The sequence below is a fragment of the Micromys minutus genome (assembly GCF_963924665.1).
Source record: "Micromys minutus genome assembly, chromosome: X".
In the NCBI taxonomy this organism is placed as follows: domain Eukaryota; kingdom Metazoa; phylum Chordata; class Mammalia; order Rodentia; family Muridae; genus Micromys; species Micromys minutus.
The window spans coordinates 42,388,424-42,398,204 of NC_137970.1; the positions used below are offsets into that span (position 1 = coordinate 42,388,424).

The 9,781-nt window shown below is 41.7% G+C and overlaps 1 pseudogene across 1 annotated transcript; it reads right to left on the reverse strand.

Moving 5' to 3' along the window:
- Positions 1-2,999: 2,999 nt before the first annotated feature.
- LOC308414900 (cell division cycle protein 20 homolog) lies at positions 3,000-5,269 on the reverse strand (annotated as a pseudogene). Its single transcript has 3 exons — positions 5,094-5,269; positions 3,783-4,982; positions 3,000-3,014 (listed from the first exon to the last, which is right to left on the reverse strand). The product of its transcript is annotated as a cell division cycle protein 20 homolog (transcript).
- Between the last annotated feature and the right edge of the window lie 4,512 nt (positions 5,270-9,781).

Sequence of the window (9,781 nt, forward strand, 5' to 3'; positions counted from 1 at the left end):
CTTTGGAGCAATTCCCATCTGTGTTGTGTGGAAATCAGCAGTTTGGTTCACAAATCAGCAGCAAGCAGCTCCTTCCACTCACAAACCCTTCATGGATATACTAGCAGTCCAGGTTACTTGGCAGAGACACCCGGGCCTCAGCCTCAGCTTAAGTCAGCAAGAGGGACCAGAAGGAACACCAGGAGTTTTCATCTGTGTCTCTCTGGGGAAGTGAAGATCAGTAGAGACGGGAGACCCACAAACATTGCACAGCTAGCTGTACCAGCAAGCTAAGCTCTGTCACTCTGTCTAGTCCTATTTAAACCCTCCAAACATCATGTCTTCTCCACTAGTCTTACCTCAGCACAGGTCTTGCCTCAGCATGTGCATCCAGTCAGGCAAAGTCCTCAGAGTCCCAACAAATGGACCTCAACTATGAAATGTATGGCAGGCCAACACATCCGTGTTGTTAGCAAAGTATCCTTAATCACATGTACTTTCATGCGCTTGCTTTAGCAGAACATCCTCTCTCCTGTGTCTGCTTCAGTGAAACATTCCTTCACAAGTCCACCTTAGTCTTTCAGACCTGTATTCACTTTAACAAAAAGCTTCTTCACATGTTTGCCCCAGCAAAACTCTGTGCAACACAACTGACTTTCCAAAGAAGCCTTAGGTTTCCACTTCAGTTGCCCAAGAAAAAATGGACTTGCTAGTGAGGTGAAAGCAAGCAATCAAAGAACAAAAATGTCCTTCTTCCATGTCCTTATTTAGGTTTCCAGCAGGTGGTGTGGCCCAGATTAGAGGTGTGTCTTTCTGCCTCGAGATCCAAACTGAAGGTGTGTGTCTTCCCATCTCAGGATCCAAAATTAAAGACTTGTATCTTTCTACATCACAGGTCCAAATGAGAAGTGGATCTACCTATTGTAAATTAAGCAAAAATTCTTCAAAGTGTGCCCTCCATTTTTGGATTTTATTTATTTCCAGATGTAGTCAAGTTGACAGGCAAGAATAGCCGCCATAATGGGGAAAGAAGGAATCTTTCAAGGAAGGGTAAAATAAAATATAGTGTTATAAAGGAAAAATGGGGCAAATAGAACAGGAAGGATCAAATGGGGTAGGGATGGGAGGGCAGGGTAGGGAAAAGGAGAGAATTTGGAGAGAGAAAACTAACACTAATGGCCTTTTGAAAAGCCATACGGAAACTTACTACTACAGAATCCTCCTTAAAACATACATTCATAAATACAGTTTAAATTGAGTCAACAGATAATGGGTGTGCAGGGAATACCTCACTTGTATGTCACACTCTATCAAATTAAAAAAAAACAAACAGTACTAGGGATAGGGTGTGTCTTTATAAATTGTTGTATGATGAATTACCACACATTGCAGGCTATTCATTGCATTGCCATTGGTTACCCCCAGAACGTGACAATAAGAATATACTGCTGAAATCACCACATTCTTGAGTCACAGAATATTGACAAATTTATAGCTGGTACTCACCTGAAGGCTTCACGTTTATTGGCTGGCTTTCAGGGATGGAAGATACTATGAACACTACGAAAGGAGAAAAGATCTCATCAGTCTCATCCAGCTTTGAACTCTATGAGCTATAATAATGACAATTAAGATATCCCCACTGGTACAACAATGGCATGACTATTATAAGATTAATCAACTATTCTTTTACTGTACTTAAGGAAAGTTCTACAAGATTTAACTAGTGCCTGATATAATCAAACAGATCAAACTACTACTATTATTCAGATAAAATGATATAGCATTAAAATAACTCATGCTGACTTTTTGCTAATGTATCACTGAACCCTCATCGGAGAAGCTTCTTGTAGTAAATGTCAATGAACACAGAGATCCAAAACTGGTCATCATGAAGAAAATAAACTTTGGAGCACTCATCTCTAAATGGGCTGGCTGTGACTCACATTAAGGTTCAGGAATCTTCGCAGAGGAAGGGGAAAAAAGCTTGGAAGAGCTGCAGATGATTAATGACGTCATGAAAGCACCATTTTCTGGGCATAACTGGGTAGACTCCCATAAGAACTCACAGTGATTGTAAAACCATGTACAAGGTCTGTACAAGCCTGACATAATCTCAGTATAGAGAACTGGAGTTGGCCTTGTAGTCCCACCCCTAGGTAAGGAACTATTCGATTTTGAATACTGCTGGGAGAAGTAAAGTTGGTTTCTTTACTAGATTGACAAACTCCATGGTAGGTCCCATGCTCAGGAGTAGTTGATGAATACAAGGCAAGCCCAGTGTTGAAGTTGGATTGGTAGAGGAGTGGAGGAGGATCCTGGAGAAGTTGTAAGTAATGGATAAAGATAGTGAAAAGTATGCTGTATGAATTTTCAAAGAATTAATAATATTATTTTTTATAACTTTAAAAGAAAAATTGAGATTATTACATATTCACATCATTTCTCCCTTTTTTCCCTCACTCCAAACCCTCTCATATACCCTTCCCTGTTCTCTTTTAAATTCATGGCCTCTTTTTTTATTAATTGTTGTTACATACACATAAAATACATGTAGGTATATTCCTAAATACATAGGTACAACCTGTTACTTGTATATATGTTATCCTATCTGATTATTTAGTATTGGATAGCCAATTGATGTGTTCTCCCCTGAGGGAGACCGTTTATCCCACTCTCAGGATTCTTTATTTTTGCATATGGTTCTGTGCAGAGAGTTGAGGTCAGCTGTGCTTTCCTCCTACCCCAACTCCACAGCAGCATGTCTATTGTTCCTGTTCAACTCATGTTTAGACAGTCATGTTGGTGAGAGATTAAGGGCATGGCTTTTGACATTCCTAGGAGACAAATCTCATTGCAAACTCCCTGTTCTTTTGATTCTTACAATCTTTCTACCCCTGCTCCCCTCTTCCACGGTGATTCCTGAGCCTTAGGACTCAGCTAACTGCATTTTGAGCACATTTGGTATTCTATGTCTGTCTGTTGCAAATAGATGCTATTATGAGAGGTAATGACTACACTTACTTAACCTTTGGCTGTAAGGACAAATATTTACAATGTAGTTGGGAATTATACTGGTTTAGTATAGTGGCAGTTGTAGTTTCTCCTCCAGGATTTCTGTCACTAGCATTGGAGAGTTAGCTAGGTTTCCAGTACCAGACAGGACTTCCCACTTGTTGATTGGGAGGAGTTTAAAGTTCAATTAGAGAGCCGTTGGTTACAGCCAATGAATGCATGCCATTATGCATCCTTAAGGTTATCCTGCCATGCTGGTCATTGATATGGTTCATAGGTTTCATAGGTGGGTAAAATTGTTCGTTGCCTCCTTTACTTGAAAGAGTGCATGATGCTTTCTGGTACCATGAAACCTAGTTCTCATGGAGAAAGCATTCAAATTAATTCCAAATCGGTGTCTCTTGGCCCTTTGGCCCTGTGTCTGAAGTACATGATATCTTCAGTCATAAGAACTTACCTTCCATGTCTGGGTGCCAACCAAAAAGAACAGCAAAAAGCTACCATATTTTGGAAGTTTCTTGGGAACCCTAACCAAAAGTGAAAATTAGATTTTCATGCATGATATTAGGGTTTTAGCCAGATAATATTTGGGTCCTAGAAAAAGCACTGTTATCGGAGATGGGATATTTTTTTTCAAGGAAGATACAAACTTTATTAGAAAAAAAATAAACACCAAAAACCAAAAACATCACAAAGGGAAATGTGTTGTTTTCAACGGATATCTTGTTGGATAAGGCCACACTGGCTTTTTCCACCCCACTCCTGCCGAAGGGCAGGGTCCAACTTACAGCTGCTGCTGATGCCACTGGACTCATTGTGAGATTCAGGACCCAGGCTGTGTGACCTTTGAGCTCAACCACCTTGGCCTGGTTGGTTACTTCCAAATAACCAGCCGTTTCTGGGCAAAGCCATGACCTGAGATGAGTTCCTTATATTGGGGACACCAGAGGATGGAGCACACCTGGGAATGTAGGTCTACAGCACTTAGGCCCCAGAGCAGAATGTGTGTGTGGGCCACTGTTACCTCTGCCTGTTGCTAGGATACTGAACTGCTAGGGACACCATGTAACAAGCCTCGAGAGTACCTTGATGTTGAGAGAATGTTTGCAGGGGAACCCAGCCACTTTCTCCGGAACCACTAGGCCACACGTTGACAATGTTATCATTGCTACCACTTGCCAGATGCCGTCTATCTGGGGCCCACCGCAGCCCACATACTTCCTCGCTATGGCCACTCAGTGTAGCCACATGGTGTTCTGCTACCTGAACATCATGGTGGTAGATGTGGCCAGATCGTGAACCACTGGACAGGATATAGCTGTTCCTACTCAGAGAGCTCACTCGAGCGGAGTGACTGGTGATGCTCCGAGATCGTTTCTGCTGCTGTATGTCCCATAGATTCACCTCAGCATTACTGGTGCCCACAGCTAAGTAGATGCCCTCTGTGATCCAGGACACCAAGGATTTGTAGTCTCCAGGCTGCTCCATTTGCAACAACTGCAGGATGTCACTGGAACCAGCATTCCATAAGTACACACTGTTGTCCAGTGCCACAGCCAATACATTTCCAGAGCTCCAATCCACAAGATTCGGGTAGTAGTCATTCCGGATTTCAGGGGCATCAAGAATCCTATCTGGCAAGGAAGGAATGTATCTGCAAGCCTTCTGGCTGGAGCCAGGCATGGCTTTCTGACTGTAAAGTACTTTCAATTGGTTCTGGTAGCCTTCTGGGGCATTGTGAGGTTTTCCACTGAGCCTGAGGAAACTTGGCTTCCTTCACATCAAAACTGTTCAAGCTCAAAGCCCAGGCTTTCTGATGCTCCTTCTTGGTGGGCGTCCTCCCCACCTCCTGCCCGGTCCTTGGTCGAGCTGGTTCTTCTTGCTCAAGAGGAAGCTGGCCACCTCCATTTGGGAAGCAATACATTGGGGGAAATAACGATTACCTCCAGTTTTGCTAGGGGTGGTCTGAACCTTGGAGTTAGATTTGCCTGGGGCAGGGAGAGAGAAATCAGACAGCCTGACAAGGCTCCTGGAGGGAGCATGAGGCGGACTCTTAAGCGATTCAGATTCCATCTCCCTTCCACCTGCCACTCTCTCACCAGGAGTTCGGCCCCGGTCTGCCCTGGCGTTGTGTGATCTGTTGGCGACCCTCATGGGCGAGGGGGCTGGGCCTGTGGTTTCCTTTGCTTTGCGCTGCCAGCGAGCAACCAGTGCATTGGGGATGGGCACGTCCAGTTGAAGCATGCAAATCGCTCTCGAACACGAACTGCGCCATGGCACGTCCCCGGTAGAGAGGCGACCAAGCTCAGAACCTCGCAGGACTTCTGGGGTATGCCTGCCACAGCTTGCACCAGCCCTGCACCTCTTCCTGCTCAACTCTCCCAAACACAAATCACCGGCTCCTCACAGTGCGCCTATGGCACTGCCGAACGCATTCTTTTCTGACCAGGGATATTTTTATTTAAACTGTCTATGCATATTTTTATACAGACTTGTATGTAGGCATTTTGGATAGTTTGGATGCCTAACAAAATTTTGGCATCCATACTATTATTTTACCTTGTTTTCTCTTTCTTCTGTGTTTATTTTCTTTCACAACTCTAATTATAGTCACCCCATTATTCTACCTCCCCCTTAAGATTAATTGTACCCTGCTTTTTATTACACTGTAATCTAATTTTACTTTACGGTTTCTGCAGTTATAGTAGAAACTGTACTCACATTTGAGGACTTGGAGCTAGTATCCTCTGATGAGAGTGAACATGACTTTTTCTGCATCTGGGTTGCCCCACTTAATAAATTTTCTAGTATCATTTACCTGAACTTTTTCATTATTTTAATTTTTTTTTACAGCTGAATAGAATGCCATGTTATGTAGGTACTACATTTTTATTATCCACTCATCGGTTGAAAAGCATTTGAGTCATTTACACTTTACAGCTACTGGGACTAGAGCAGTAGTGAACACATCTATCTCTGAAATAGTACCCTAAGTCCTCTGAACATGTGCCAAGGTGTGGTATAGTTTAGTCATATGATAGATTTTATTTTTCTATTTTAATAATTCTCCAAATAGATTTCCAGAGTGGCTAGACCAGTTTGCAATCTCCCCAATAGTGAATATGGGGGGTCCCTTTTTCCCACATCCCCTCTAGCATTTGGTGTCCATTGTTTTGCTAATCTTTGCCATTCTAACTGAGATGGAATCTCAAGGTTGTTTTTTCTCAATTTCCTTAATTGAATCCTTAACTTGAGATATCATTTTTGAGTTATTATTTATCTTTTTGTTTTGTTTGTTTGTTTGTTTGTTTGAGACCTCTTTCTTTAGGTTCCAGGGCCATTATTTGAATTGGTCTTTGAGTTCTTTTACTCTTAGATTTTTTTTCATTGATATATTTATTTATTTACTTTATGTCTGGATCACAGCTGCCCTCCCAGTCCAACCCTCATACCCTCCTTCCCGCGTTTTTCCCTTCCCTTCTCAGAGAAGGGAGCCTCCCCACCTGTGGGTATCAACCTGACCTAGCATATCAAATCTCACCTAGACTAAGTACATCTTCTCCACTGAGGCCAGACAAGGCATCCCAGCTTAGGGAAAGGGGATCTTAAAGGTGTGCAACAGAGTCCAAGTCAGAAATAGGCATCATTCCAATTATTGCAGGATCTACATGAAGACCAAGGTACACATCTGCTACATATATGTAAGGAGCCTAGGTTCAATCTATACATACTCTTTATTTGGTTAATCATTTTCTGTAAGCCTCCATGGGCCCAGGTTAGCTGGCTCTATAGGTCTTTGTGTGGGGTTCTCATCACCTGTAGGGCCTTCAATTCTTCTCCCTTTTCTTACATAAGAGTACCTGACCTCTGTCCAGTGTGTGGCTGTGGGTCTCTGCCTGTGTTTTCATCAGCTGCTAGGTGAAGCCTCTCAAAGGACAGTTATTCTAGGCTCCTGTCTACAAGCACAACAGAGGGTCATTAATAGTGTCAGAGATTAACTCTCTCCATGGGATGGATCTCAAGTTGGGGTGTCTATTCCCTTATCTCTGCTCTATCTTTATTCCTACACATTTTGTAGGCAGGGCAATTTTAGGGTAAAAGGTTTTGTTGATGAGCTGATGACCCCCCCTCCTCCACTAGAAGTCCTGCCTAGCTACAAGAGGTAGCCACTTCAGCCTCCATATCCCCTGCTGCTAGGAGTGTCAGCTAGGGTTGCTCCCATATCCTCCCAGGAACCTCCCACATCCCAGGTCTCCCATTTGTCCCAGAGATGCTCCCCACAAATTTTCCTTCTCTCTCCCATCCTTCTCATCCCCTCCCCTGCTATTCCCATGCCTGATCCCCACCCCCTGTTTCCCTATGCACCCTCTCTCGCACCCAGTTCTCTCTCTGTGTCCACTTCTCATGTCTATTTTATTTCTCTTTCTCAGTGAGGTTCAAGCATCCTCCCTTGGGTCTGTGGATTGTAGCATTGTTATCATGTGCTTTATGGCTAATATCTAACTTATAAGTAAGAACATACTATGTGTATATTTCTGGGTTTAGATTACCTTACTCGGGATTATATTTTCTAGTTCCATCCATTTGCCTACAAATTTCATGATATCTTTGTATTTAATAGCTGAATAACATCCCATTGTGTAGGTGTGCCAAATTTTCTTTATTCCTTTTTCAATTGAAGGATATCAAGTTTGTTTCCAGTTTCTGGCTGTTACCGATAAAGCTGCTATGAACATAGTTGAGCAAGTGTCCCTGTGGTATAGTCAGGCATCTTTTGAGTGTGTTCCCAGGAATGGTATAGATGGGTCTTAAGGTTCAACTATTTCCAGCTTTCTAAGAAACCACCAGATTGATTTCCACAGTGGTTGTATCAGTTTGCAATGACACCAGCAGTGGAGGAGTGTTCCTTTCTCCATACCAACATGTGCTATCCCTTGAGTTTTTTCTTTTATTGGATATTTTTATTTACATTTCAAATCTTATCCCCTTTTCAGGTTTCCCCTCCTGAAACCCCCTATCCCATCTCCCCTCCCCCTGCTTCTATAAGGGTGCTGCCCCACCCTCCCATCCACTCCCTCCTGCCTTCCTACCATGGATTTCCCCTATACTGGGACATCCATCTTTTACAGGACCAAGGGTCTCTCCTCCCATTAGCCATTCTGATTGGTGTAAAGTGGAATCTTGGTGTCATTTTGATTTGCATTTCCTTGATAACTAAGGATGTTGAGCATTTCTTTAATGGCTTCTTGGCCATTCAAGAGTCATCGTGTTTGGCTCCCTACTCCATTTTTAATTGTGTTATTTGGGATTTTTAGAGTCTAACTTCTTGAGTTCTTTATAAATTTTGGATATTAGCCCTCTATCAGATGAGTTAGTGAAGACCTCCCAATCTGTAGGCTGACATTTTGTCCTATTGGCAGTGTTCTTTGCCTTACAAAAGTTTTTCAGTTTTATGAGGTCCCATTTATCAACAGTTGACCTTAGAGACTGATACATTGGTGCTCTATTCAGGAAATTGTCTCCTGTACTAATGTGCTAAAGGCTTTTTCTCACTTTGTCTTATGTATACTTTAGTGTATCTGCTTTTATGTTAAGGTTGTTGATGCACTTGGACTTGAGATTTGTGCAGGGAGATAGGAATGGATCTATTTGCTTTCTTCTACATGCTGACATCCAGTTGGACCAGCACCATTTGTTGAAGATGCATTCTCTTTTCCATTGCATGGTTTTGACTTCTTTGTCAAAAATGGAGTGACTATAGGTGTGTGGGTTTATTTCTGGGTCTTTGATTCTGTTTCCTTGATCAATGTGTCTATTTTTATGCCAATATCATTCAGTTTTTATTACTATTGCCCTGTGGTACAGATTGAAATCAGGGATTTTGATACCTCCAGAAATTCTTTTATTGTACAGGATATTTTTTCACTCTTCCAGGTTTATGATTTTTACATATGAAGTTGAGAATTGCTCTTTTAAGGACTATAAAGAACTGTGTAGAAATTTTCAGGGTGATTGTGTTGAATGTGAGGATTGATTTTGGTAAGATGAGCATTTTCACTGTTAATCCCACCTATCCATGAGCATGTGAGATTTTTTCAGCTTCTAATATCTTCTTTGATTTCTTGCTTTACAGATTTGAAGTTCTTGTCATACAGGTCTTTCAGTTGCTTGTTTAGAGTTACACCAAAATATTTTATATTATTTATGGCTGTTCTGAAGGGTGTTGTTTCCCTATTTTCCTTCTCAGCCCATTTATCATGTATAAGGGGGAGGGGTACTCTGATTTTGGTTTTGTTTGTTTGTTTGTTTTTTACTTAATTTTGTGTTCAGAAACTTTGCTGAAGGCATTTGTCATCTGTAGGAGTACTTTGGTAGAACTTTGTGGGTCATGTATGTATAATATCATATCATCTACAAATAGCAATACCTTGACTTCTTTCTAATTTGTATTCCCCTGATCTCCTTTAGTTGTCTTATTGCTTTAGCTTTAATCCAGGGTAGTCTTATACAATACAAGGGCTTTTGATTTTCTTGTATCCCTTGAGGCTTTTGTGACCTAGTATATGATCACTTTTGGACAAGGTTCCATAAATACTGAGAAGAAGGTAAATTCTTCTGCGTTTGGGTGAAATGTTCTATAGATATCTGTTAGGGCCACTGGATTTATAATGTCTGTTAGTTTATTTTCAGTTTAGTTTCTGTCTCAATGATCTGTGCATTAGTGAAAGTAGAGTGCCTCCTTTCTTATATTTGCTGCTATGGGGATAGCTATTTTTTTTTTTTTTTT